The sequence below is a fragment of the Staurois parvus genome, unplaced genomic scaffold (assembly GCF_062004578.1).
Source record: "Staurois parvus isolate SC_StPar_1 unplaced genomic scaffold, SC_StPar_1.0 ptg000466l, whole genome shotgun sequence".
Taxonomy (NCBI): Eukaryota; Metazoa; Chordata; class Amphibia; order Anura; family Ranidae; genus Staurois; species Staurois parvus.
In genome coordinates this window covers 103,780-116,789 of record NW_028318262.1, presented here as the reverse complement: position 1 = coordinate 116,789, position 13,010 = coordinate 103,780, and the positions used below count along the sequence as shown (strand labels likewise).

Sequence of the window (13,010 nt, the reverse complement as noted above, 5' to 3'; positions counted from 1 at the left end):
GATTGACCTGGGGTGATGGTACTGGGGACAGACTGACCTGGGGGAGGATCGTACTGGGGGACAGACAATGTCCAAGATGGAGGGATTACTCCATCCAGGTAATTTTTGTGCATGGAGGAATCTGTTTTTTTGCTGGCTGAACATAAAAGAAAAACTGTCTATGGCCAACTCAACAGAGTTCTGCAATATACACATTATATGTACATTACAAACTCCTGCACTCTATACACTATATTGTACATTACACACTCCTGCACTACATATACTGTAATGGACATTACAGGCAGAGGTTGTGACATTATCAGCCTACCTCTCTGACTCAGCCAGTCAGCTTTGTATTCATTGCTAGAATACATTGCTTTCTATGAATGGGTAAGCACTGCTCAGACAGACTATTGTGTTCTGAGTATGAGACAGGAAGGTCTTGACTTGCACCCGAAACACAGTACTGTAGGCTGTAAATAGGCCGGGCTACAGTTTATACAGCACATTCAGTGGCCTCACATGTTAGTGAGGGACATAGTTTGTTTGGGTCAGCCTGGCACAACCTATGTAAAGTGTAACAAAAGCTGGAGTTCAGCTTTAAGCTCTTTGCACAAAGAAAACCATGCCCACACCACATCCTTTTTTTATGAAGAAGTGGGGCCCAACTTATGATCTTGCACACAGGTCCACTGAATTCATGAAACACCCCTGAGTATGGCTTTTATCCATTCCATGACAGGCATTCTTAGAATTGCAGACCTATGCTGGTTTGAACCAAACCTTGGGCTTTTTTTTGCTGACTATGGTAACACGGTATTCAGTGTCTACCCTTCTCTACAAGTCCTGGTAAGCAATTCCTTTTCCACCATTATGACATTAAAAACTAATATTGTAGGAGTTTACTGTTATATTAAATCACAATAGACATACAGAACTTACTCAGGAAACCACTTTGCATGTTCTTTCCATGGATCATCATTTTCTTCCCAGTTTCCCAAACATCCCCCACAGAAAAAGCACTGCACTATGTCTCTTGCACCTTGGTTAAATGATAAGTATAGCATATGAAAAATACAACAAGAAAGAAAGTTTATAAGTATCGCATATTAAAGTAACAAGAAACAAAATTCCTTCATATACAATATTTACACTTAAAAAAAAATCTTTGTATGTTTGGAATCATGCTTTGTGTCAGCCCCTCTCTTAACCATTGGCATGCCTATGTTTATTAACCAGTGGCCAACAGAATAAGCGTTTGGCAATTGCAAGGCAGTGGATTAGCATTATTAGCTTTCAATATGAAGTGCTGTTACTAGCAGAAATTTTGCAACAGATTTACAAATAACAAATAAAATATTGGATGTGTCGCGCTCCTCAAAAGAAATTGTTTCTAGTGATGTGTGATATATATAAAATAAATGAATCTAAATGAATATTACATAAATATTAACACATTGTGATGTAATATATATTAAAAACTCCCAGTGCTATAATTAATTGAATTGTGATAAAAAAAAAAAAAAAAAAAATTTTTTTTACTGTGCAGAAAATTAATTTGTATGACATAAAAAAATGTGCAAAGAAACCCTCCTTGCACTGTGATATATATGTGCAAGTAGATATGTGCAAATTTGCAATTATTACCCCAAAACAATAATGTATGATAAATATATATATAATAGAGTGTAATAATCAAATTAATATATGAAAAAATAAATAACAATAAAAATAACAAATAAATAATAATAGAAAACTGTGCAAACAATACTTCACTTATTGCAACAAAGGATAGTGATGTAAGCTGTATATTTCTTATCCTTTAGCTTTAAATGACATATGATGGTCCCAATTTGTTTGTGCAAATATATGGAAAGTATATTATTATTGAGGTAGTCTGTGGTTCTACTTTCCTTCCACTAGATCGCCTCCCAATTCCTTCTGGGTTGTAAGGGCTGGATGGATGGATATAGATATCTCCCCTCGTGTTGTCCGGGGTCTATTTCCTATCACCTCTTCCTCCCCTGTATTCCTCCGGTTTAGGCCATAAAAGAAAAAGATACCCACATGGTGTTTTATCCTTTATAAAGGGGTTTAATGCGTTTCCAGACAAATGCGAACTCGCATTCCACAAGATAATACAGAGCGTTTTTATATAGATGTGTGCCCTCACACAAAGACAGTACTCGCCGTTCCGCTGCTATTGGCGTTGTGACGTCAGAGCCCCTCCCCTACGCGTTGCGCCACAGGGTCACGTGGCTTCCTCAGGGGGATGTTACATGTCCCTAAGTAACAATTCTGTGTCTGTCCCTGAGTAACAATTCTGTGTCCCTAAGTAACATTTCTGTGGCCCTAAGTAACGGTTCTGTGGCCCTCAGTAACAAATCTGTGTCCCTCAGTAACAATTCTGTGTCTGTCCCTAAGTAACAATTCTGTGGCACTAAGTAACGTTTCTGTGGCCCTAAGTAAAGTTTCTGTGGCCCTAAGTAACGATTCTGTGGCCCTAAGTAACGTTTCTGTAGCCCTAAGTAACGTTTCTGTGGCCCTAAGTAACGTTTCTGTGGCCCTAAGTAACGGTTCTGTGTCCCTCAGTAACAATTCTGTATCCCTCAGTAACAATTCTGTGTCTGTCCCTGAGTAACAATTCTGTGTCCCTAAGTAACAATTCTGTGTCTGTCCCTGAGTAACAATTCTGTGTCCCTAAGTAACGTTTCTGTGGCCCTAAGTAACGGTTCTGTGGCTCTCAGTAACAAATCTGTGTCCCTCAGTAACAATTCTGTGTCTGTCCCTAAGTAACAATTCTGTGGCCCTAAGTAACGTTTCTGTGGCCCTAAGTAACGTTTCTGTGGCCCTAAGTAACGATTCTGTGGCCCTAAGTAACGATTCTGTGGCCCTAAGTAACGTTTCTGTAGCCCTAAGTAACGTTTCTGTGGCCCTAAGTAACAGTTCTGTGGCCCTCAGTAACAATTCTGTGTCCCTAAGTAACGTTTCTGTGGCCCTAAGTAACGGTTCTGTGGCTCTCAGTAACAAATCTGTGTCCCTCAGTAATAATTCTGTGTCTGTCCCTGAGTAACAATTCTGTGTCCCTAAGTAACGTTTCTGTGGCCCTAAGTAACGGTTCTGTGGCCCTCAGTAACAAATCTGTGTCCCTCAGTAACAATTCTGTGTCTGTCCCTAAGTAACAATTCTGTGGCCCTAAGTAACGTTTCTGTGGCCCTAAGTAACGGTTCTGTGGCCCTCAGTAACAAATCTGTGTCCCTCAGTAACAATTCTGTGTCTGTCCCTAAGTAACAATTCTGTGGCCCTAAGTAACGTTTCTGTGGCCCTAAATAACGTTTCTGTGGCCCTAAGTAACGATTCTGTGGCCCTAAGTAACGTTTCTGTAGCCCTAAGTAATGTTTCTGTGGCCCTAAGTAACGGTTCTGTGTCCCTCAGTAACAATTCTGTATCCCTCAGTAACAGTTCTGTGGCCCTCAGTAACAATTCTGTGTCCCTCAGTAACAATTCTGTGTCTGTCCCTGAGTAACAATTCTGTGTCCCTAAGTAACGTTTCTGTGGCCCTAAGTAACGGTTCTGTGGCCCTCAGTAACAAATCTGTGTCCCTCAGTAACAATTCTGTGTCTGTCCCTAAGTAACAATTCTGTGGCCCTAAGTAACGTTTCTGTGGCCCTAAGTAACAGTTCTGTGGCCCTCAGTAACAGTTCTGTGGCCCTCAGTAACAATTCTGTGTCCCTCAGTAACAATTCTGTGTCTGTCCCTGAGTAACAATTCTGTGTCCCTAAGTAACGTTTCTGTGGCCCTAAGTAACGGTTCTGTGGCCCTCAGTAACAAATCTGTGTCCCTCAGTAACAATTCTGTGTCTGTCCCTAAGTAACAATTCTGTGGCCCTAAGTAACGATTCTGTGGCCCTAAGTAACGTTTCTGTAGCCCTAAGTAACGTTTCTGTGGCCCTAAGTAACGTTTCTGTGGCCCTAAGTAACAGTTCTGTGGCCCTAAGTAACGTTTCTGTGGCCCTAAGTAACATTTCTGTGGCCCTAAGTAACAGTTCTGTGGCCCTCAGTAACAATTCTGTGTCTGTCCCTAAGTAACGATTCTGTGGCCCTAAGTAACGATTCTGTGGCCCTAAGTAACGTTTCTGTAGCCCTAAGTAACGTTTCTGTGGCCCTAAGTAACGTTTCTGTGGCCCTAAGTAACGTTTCTGTGGCCCTAAGTAACAGTTCTGTGGCCCTAAGTAACGTTTCTGTGGCCCTAAGTAACATTTCTGTGGCCCTAAGTAACAGTTCTGTGGCCCTCAGTAACAATTCTGTGTCTGTCCCTAAGTAACGATTCTGTGGCCCTAAGTAACGATTCTGTGGCCCTAAGTAACGTTTCTGTAGCCCTAAGTAACGTTTCTGTGGCCCTAAGTAACGTTTCTGTGGCCCTAAGTAACAGTTCTGTGGCCCTCAGTAACAATTCTGTGTCCCTCAGTAACAATTCTGTGTCTGTCCCTGAGTAACAATTCTGTGTCCCTAAGTAACGTTTCTGTGGCCCTAAGTAACGGTTCTGTGGCCCTCAGTAACAATTCTGTGTCTGTCCCTAAGTAACAATTCTGTGGCCCTAAGTAACGTTTCTGTAGCCCTAAGTAACGTTTCTGTGGCCCTAAGTAACGTTTCTGTGGCCCTAAGTAACGTTTCTGTGGCCCTAAGTAACAGTTCTGTGGCCCTAAGTAACGTTTCTGTGGCCCTAAGTAACGTTTCTGTGGCCCTAAGTAACAGTTCTGTGGCCCTCAGTAACAATTCTGTGTCTGTCCCTAAGTAACGATTCTGTGGCCCTAAGTAACGATTCTGTGGCCCTAAGTAACGTTTCTGTAGCCCTAAGTAACGTTTCTGTGGCCCTAAGTAACGTTTCTGTGGCCCTAAGTAACGTTTCTGTGGCCCTAAGTAACAGTTCTGTGGCCCTCAGTAACAATTCTGTGTCCCTCAGTAACAATTCTGTGTCTGTCCCTGAGTAACAATTCTGTGTCCCTAAGTAACGTTTCTGTGGCCCTAAGTAACGGTTCTGTGGCCCTCAGTAACAATTCTGTGTCTGTCCCTAAGTAACAATTCTGTGGCCCTAAGTAACGTTTCTGTGGCCCTAAGTAACGTTTCTGTGGCCCTAAGTAACGTTTCTGTGGCCCTAAGTAACGTTTCTGTGGCCCTAAGTAACGATTCTGTGTCCCTAAGTAACAATTCTGTGTCTGTCCCTAAGTAACAATTCTGTGTCTGTCCCTGAGTAACAATTCTGTGTCCCTAAGTAACGTTTCTGTGGCCCTAAGTAACAGTTCTGTGGCCCTCAGTAACAATTCTGTGTCCCTCAGTAACAATTCTGTGTCTGTCTCTAAGTAACAATTCTGTGGCCCTAAGTAACGTTTCTGTGGCCCTAAGTAACAGTTCTGTGGCCCTCAGTAACAGTTCTGTGGCCCTCAGTAACAATTCTGTGTCTGTCCCTAAGTAACAATTCTGTGGCCCTAAGTAACGTTTCTGTGGCCCTAAGTAACGTTTCTGTGGCTCTAAGTAACGATTCTGTGGCCCTAAGTAACGTTTCTGTGGCCCTAAGTAACGTTTCTGTGGCCCTAAGTAACGATTCTGTGGCCCTAAGTAACGTTTCTGTGTCCCTAAGTAAAGTTTCTGTGGCCCTAAGTAACGTTTCTGTGTCCCTAAGAAACGTTTCTGTGGCCCTAAGTAACGTTTCTGTGTCCCTAACTAACGTTTCTGTGTCCCTAAGTAACGTTTCTGTGTCCCTAACTCTCTCCCTGAATACAGCCAGGTCTGCCTCTGTTGAATGACTGGAGGCAAATGGAGAATTCTAAAATGGCCGCCATTTATAGCTCGACCATTACACAGTGCTGGCTGGCTGGCTGCTGATTGGCTAATGCGATCACATGTCATGAATGAATGCATTATGGGTCAGCGCGCCTTGCCTGCGCGCCTTCCCAGACATTCCCGCTCCATCGCCGCACATGTCGCCGCCATTTTAGGAAAAATTTCGATTCGCGCCGAATCCGAAAATAAGCAGACTTCGGATGCGCGAATCGAAATTTTCCTAATATTCGAAACGAATTCCACTTCGCCTACTTCGATTCGCTCATCTCTAGATATAACCAAGGAGTGAATAAATTGTTTTGTGGGGTTATTTTGTGGGGCAAATTATGGAAATGTTGCTGAGGTTAAGGTGGCACGATTTAGCCAGTGATTGGATGTGGGGCCCAAAAGAGAGGTCAGAGTCTAATAATACACCTAGCACACTGGCATGTGTGGAGGGGCCAATGATTGTGATGTTGATCTCAATTGTAAAATCATATGGGGGGGGAAATCGAGAAGGAAATATTACAAGCTCAGTTGTAGAAAGATTGAGTTTGAGAAAATGGTGTGACATCCATACTGTTATGTCGCTCAGTAAGTTTGTGATGGAGGAGGTTGGAGGGGTTGAGCTGGGTGTTGTTGGCGTACAGGAGGTATTGGAAATCCTGGAAGGTTATCAGCTGGCCCATGGTAGAGGTGTAGAGAGAGAATAGGAGGAACCCAAGGATGGAGCTTTGGGCTACCCCAGCAGAAAGAGGAAGAGGAGCAGAAGAGATAGTGTTGTATGTGATGCTGAAAGTGCACTGAGATAGGCAAGAGGAGAACCAGAAAAGAGCAGAGTTATGGAGGCCAAGGGAGTGGAGTTTACTGAGGAGGAACTGGTGGTCATCTGTGTCAAAGGCAGCGGAGAGGTCTAAGAATATGAGTATGGAGTAGTGAGCCATTGGTTTTAGCAGTTAGTAGGTTATTAGTGAGTCTTAGTAGGGCAGATTAAGTGTAATGTTGTGGGTGGAAGCCAAACTGTAGGGGATTGAAAAGATTGTTCTCATGGGAGGTATCCCTTGCATTTGGTCTTGCTTCTGCACACAGCATTTTCATGGTATTGGCATCCATGCTAGCCTTATGATGGGGTATTCCCATTGTTGAATATCTGGGTGGCCTCCTGTTGAAGGAACAGCTATTGACAGTGCAGGTATTGACTGACAATGTGATGCAGACGGTCCAGACCTGAAAAAAGTTTAGCTGGATCCTAAATCTTCAGGAGGTCAGTGCTGGAATAGACACATCCCTTGGAGTATCTGAGTCTCATTCTAGACACAGCTCGAGCCAAAATGCCACAAAAAAGAGAAGGAAAATACTATCAACATGGACTTTTAAGGGACTATACTAACAAAGCAGGTCAGATAATTAACGCAATAAATTTACTGAATCACATTAAAAATTGGTGGATAACAGCATCACCACTCAATAAAATTCAAACGTATAAATTCATAGCAGCTTCCATGAAGTCAAACAAATGCAGAGCAATATTGTATCCAATTTTGCAGTTCACAGCTGCTTCATCAGGGCAACCATGGGATTATCTATTGGAAAAGCTGGAAAAAAAATCTATAAACAGTATTAGAAACCATTACTGTCCTCGACTCCCCCCAATAATTTCCTCAGCCCCCCTCACATTACTGTTCTCAGCCCTCCATTAATGTCCTCAGGCCCCTTTCTCATTACTGTCCTCAGCCCCCCTCCACATTACTGTCCTCAGCCCCCCTCCACATTACTGTCCTCAGTGGCCCCATTACTGTCCTCAACCCCCCTCACATTACTGTTCTCAGCCCCCCTCGCACTGCTGTCCTCAGCTCCTCACATTACTGTCCTCAGCCCCCTCCCTCAGCTCCTCCTCTCACATTACTGTCCTCAATTCCCAATTACTGTCCTCAGCCCCCCTCACATTACTGTCCTGATCTCCCCATTAATGTACTCAGCCCCCTATTACTGTACTCAAACCCTTCCAATACAGTCCTCAGCACCCCCCTCCATTACTGTGCTCAGTCCCCCCCCCCCCATTACTGCACTCAGCTCCTCACATTACTGCCCGCAGCCCCCCCCCCACATTACTCTCCTCAGCCCCCCATTAATGTCTTCAGCCCCCTTCACATTACTGTCCTCAGCCTCACATTACTATCCTCAGTTCCTCCCCTCACATTACTATCCTCAGCCCCTCCCCTCACATTATTATCATCAGCCCCCCCCATTACTGTACTCAGACCCTCCATTACAGTATTGCAGTCCTAAGCCCCCCCCCATTACTCTCCTCAGCCCCCCTCACATTTCGGTCCTCAGCCTCACATTACTGTCCTTAGCCCCTCCCCTCACATTACTGTTTTTCAGCTCCCCATTACGGTCCTCAGCCCCCCTCACATTACTGTCCTGAGCCCCCCATTACTATCCTCAACCCCCCTCACATTACTGTACTGCGCTCCCGATTAATGTCCTCAGCCCCCTATTACTGTATTCAAAGCCTTTCAATACAGTCCTCAGCCCCCCCCCCCTCCATTACTGTGCGCAGTTCCCCCCCCCATTTCTGCACTCAGTCCCCAATTACTATCCTCAGCTCCTCACATTTCTGTCCTCAGCCCCCCCTCACATTTTGTTCCTCGTCCTCACATTACTGTCCTCAGCCCCTCCCCTCACATTACTGTTCTCAGCTCCCCATTGCTGTCCTCAGCCCCCCTCACATTGTTCTGAGCCCCCCATTAATGTCCTCATCCCCCTCACATTACTGTCTTTAGCCCCTCATTAGTGTTCTGAGACCCCTCCATTACAGTCCTCAGCCAGCCTCCCCATTACTGCGCTCAGTCCCTATTATTGCCCTCAGCCCCCCATTATTATCCTCAGCTCCTCAGATTACAGTCTTCAGCCCCCCTTCACATTACTGTGCTCAGCTCCCCATAATTGTTCTCCGCCCTCCATTACTTTCCTCAGACCCTTCCATTACAGTCTTTAGCCTCCCCATTACAGTCCTCAGCACCCCAGTACTGTGCTCAGCCCCCCCCCCCCATTACTGTCCTCATGTGTGCAAACTAAAGCACTGTTGAACGTGTTAAACGTGAACTGTTAGACAGGACAATTCGGTTGGTTGCAGGCTGGTTGGTAACTTGAGCTGGGAATTTTTCTTTGCTGTTGTTTGACATGCGTCCCCCTTCCAGGCAGGACAGTGAGTCGGTCCACAATCCATCATTTAGTGATGCTGGCTCTAGAGGAAGCAGTGTATGTTCTGGTGGCTGTCTGGGATCACTTTAACCTGATCTATGCCTTTCGTCCTCTGAAACTTCTTCCTCATCTACTCCACAGGATTGAGATGGAGGGAAAGCTGGCAATGTACTCACAGAAGGGTCATTTGAGTAAGGTTGGGAATCTCCCATAAAGCTTATAAAGCAAAGTAAACAACAGTATCTTGTCACTCTATGTATTCATAAACAAGCAGTACTGTTTACTGTTTTAGTATGTAATATCACCTGTGAAGAAAAATCCAGCTTGTGCAAGTGTAGATGGTTCTACTAATGCATAGGGGGGCCAGGATGAAAAGGACTGCATCCTGCTCAGTTCTTCTACCATTGATTCCATGTTACCAGTTTGACTTGGCTGTAATCGAATATCATACTTAGATATGTCCCCATTATCAGCTCCCTGAATGAATTGGCAGTTTGGATTGAATTTTCTGTGGTTCTCTATTGGTGTGGCACTTACAGTATGCTTGCACAGAACTAAGCCACAGCAAAAGCACTGGGCACTATTTTCTAAACCAGTATAGAAGAATCCAGCAGAAGCCAACTCTTTTGGAGACCAGGTTGAAGAATGTGATAGACTGAGAAGACTCTTCAACCGCTTAACTTCATTTCTCATTGAATAGATGGGTCCTTTAGGCAGTTGCTCTCTTATTTTGATGTGCATTTCTTCTAGTTCACGAACAACTAGGTCCCAATCAACGTTAGTAAAAGCTGGTAACTGGGCATGAGAAGTTGAGTCAAACTCCGATATCTTTGTGAGGTCCATCCTTGTAAAGAAGCAGATGTGTCACTACCTAAAAAAAAAATATAAATAGGTTTGAAATATAATTTAATTACTTGAAATTAAAAATATTTTGTGAGTTTTCTTAGTTAGCTCGACTAGTTTGTTACATTCAAATTGACTTGTTAAGTAGTTGAAACATATTCAACATTACTCAACAAACCCCGAGGAATGTGGCCAACTGTTGAATGCTATACCATGACCCGAATAAATTTAAACATTGACAGATATCCTCTAAATGTGTTCATTCATTTTAGACAAATACAATTTCTACATGGGCAGTATGATAGAAAATATGTTTATGTGAAATAGAATCCATGAAAGAGCCGTACTGAATCCAAACCACAAACAGGGATTATTAGGCCTCTTGCAAACAGGAGTAAAAAATGCCATGCTTTTTACGGATTTTAATTTAGAAGCGTTGTTGTATATGGAACAATGCAAGCAGCTGAGTAAAGATTAGTAATACCGCTATGAATACACAGACATAAAACAAATACTTGTGTAATACTTTAAGAACATACTGTACATGTGTTTATGCATCTATACACACATAAACTATATTGCCAGACCTATTGGGACACCCCTCCAAAACACTAGATTCAGGTGTTCCAATCACCTCCATGGCCACAGGTGTATACAATCAAGCCAATGAAAAAGGAAAATAAAAAAAGGGTTCAAAAATCAACTCGCCAGCCAGCTTGCCAACAACCAAATTAGCCTGTCTAACAGTATGCATTAAAAACAGGAGTTTAGTTAGCACACATTTGCAAATACATACGTAAACCACAGAGCCACATCATGGCAACCTGATATTCTGTGGTCCTAACTCTACAAATTTGAGAGCCCCCATAGTAGAGGCACATGCATTTAAAGGATAGATCAAGGGCAAGTGCACATAAAATCAAGCACCTAGGCATGCAAACTGCTTCAACAAACATTTGTGAAAGAATGGGTCACTCTCAGGAGCTCAGTGAATTGAAGCATGGTATCGTGATCGGTTGCCACCTGTGCAATAAGTCCATCCATGTAATTTCCTTGCTACTAAATATTCTACGGTTAACTGTTAGTGGTATTATAACAAAGTGGAAGGAACTGCGAACAACAGCAACTCAGCCATGAAGTGGTAGGCCATGTGAAATGACAGAGCAGGATCAGCGCATACTGAAGCACACAGTACGCAGAAGTTGCCAACTGTCTGCAGAATCAATAGCTAAAGACCTCCAAACTTCGTGTGGCCTTCAGATTAGCACAACAGTGCATAGTGAGCTTCATGGCATGGGTTTCCATGGCCGAGTAGCTGCATCCAAGCCTTACATCACCAAGTGCAATGCAAAATGTCGGATGTAGTGGTGTAAAGCATGCTGCCACTGAACTCTAGAGCAGTGGAGACTTGTTCTCTGGAGTGATGAATCACGCTTCTCTGTCTGGCAATCCGATGGACTTGTCTGGGTTTGGCGGTTGCCAGAAGAATGGTACTTGCCTAACCGCATTGTGCCAAGTGAAAACTTTGGTGGAGGGGGGATTATGGTGTGGGTTGTTCTTCAGGGGTTGGGCTTGGCCTCTTAGTTTCAGTGAAGAGTACTCTTAGGGCGTCAGCCAAGACATTTTGGACAATTTCATGCTCCCAGCCTTGTGGGAACAGTTTGGGGATGGCCCCTTCCTGTTCCAACATGACTGCGCACCAGTGCACAAAGCAAGGTCTATAAAGACATGGATGAGTGAGTTCTGGGTGGAGGAACTTGACTGGCCTGCACAGAGTCCTGACCTTAACCCGATAAAACACCTCGGGGATGAATTAGAGCGGAGACTGCGAGCCAGACCTTCTCATCCCACATCAGTGCCTGACCTCACAAACGTGCTTCTGGAAAAATGGTCAAACATTCCCATAGACACACTCCTAAAGTTTGTGGACAGCCTTCCCAGAAGAGTTGAAGCTGTTATAATATTATTATTATTATTATTATACAGTGTTTATATAGTGCCAAAAGGTTTGCTCAGCGCTGTATATTAAAGTGGGGGGACAGTACATGAGACAATACAGTAACAATACAATACACGAGGGGTTCGAGGGCCCTGCTCTTTCGAGATTACAATCTAGGAGGGAGGGGGTAGAGATACAGGAGGAAGTGGCTGAGGGGGATGGAGTGGTATGAGGAGTGGAGGAGAACGGCTGTTAGGTGAGGGTGGGGTAGGCTTGCCTGAAGAGATGGGTTTTCAGAGTGCGCCTGAAGGTGAGGAGGGTAGGTGACAGTCTGATGGATTGGGGTAGAGAGTTCCAGAGGACGGGGGAAGTCCTGGAGAAGTCCTGCAGTCGGGTGTGGGAGGAGGAGACCAGGGAGCTAGAGAGTAGGAGGTCTTGTGAGGAGCGAAGGGCACGGGTAGGGTGGTATTTGGGTATCAGGTCAGTGAGGTAGTTTGGGGCAGCGTTATAATTTGGCTTTGTATGTCAGAGTTAGTAATTTGAATTTAATGCGTTGGGCAATCGGGAGCCAGTGAAGGGATTGGCAGAGGGGGATGGCAGAAGTGGAGCAGTTGGTGAGGTGGATGAGTCTAGCCGCTGAGTTCAGGATAGGGATAGCGTGTGTTGGGGTAGGCTGGTGAGAAGGAAGTTGCAGTAATCTAGGCTTGAGATAATAAGGGAGTGTACGAGTTGTTTAGTGGTGTCTGGGGTGAGGAACGTACATATCTTGGAGATGCTGAGGAGGTGGAGCCTGCATGAATTTGATAGTGATTGGACATGAGGTTGGAAGGAAAGGTTTGAGTCCAGGGTGACACCCAGGACTTTGGCGTGTGGGGTGGGATAGATGGTGGCGTTGTTAGTCATGATGGAGAGGATGGGGGGGCGCAGGCTGGGGGGTAAACTAGGAGCTCGGTTTTGGAAAGGTTTAACTTGAGGAAATGGAGCGACATCCAGTCTGATATGTCGTTTAGGAGGTGGGTGATGCGGGCGGAGAGTGAGGGGGTGAGGTGAGGGGTGGAGAGGTAAATTTGTGTGTCATCGGCATAGAGGTGATAGTTGAAGCTGTGGGAGTGTATCAGTTTGCCAAGGGAGGAGGTGTAGATGGAGAAGATAAGGGGTCCAAGGACAGAGCCTTGGGGGACCCCAACAGAGAGGGGGAGGTGGCAGCATTATAGGTAACG

The 13,010-nt window shown here is 44.6% G+C and overlaps 1 pseudogene across 1 annotated transcript in view; it reads right to left on the bottom strand.

Annotated features, from left to right (window-relative positions):
* The window catches only part of LOC149452749 (baculoviral IAP repeat-containing protein 1-like), a 59,108-nt pseudogene that overhangs the window by 26,842 nt on the left and 19,256 nt on the right, over positions 1 to 13,010 (bottom strand). Inside the window, exons 2-3 of the transcript XR_016314849.1 lie at positions 9,314 to 9,879; positions 925 to 1,024 (exon numbers count right to left, since the gene is read on the bottom strand). The product of XR_016314849.1 is annotated as a baculoviral IAP repeat-containing protein 1-like (transcript). The remainder of the gene's footprint in view (positions 1 to 924; positions 1,025 to 9,313; positions 9,880 to 13,010) is intronic.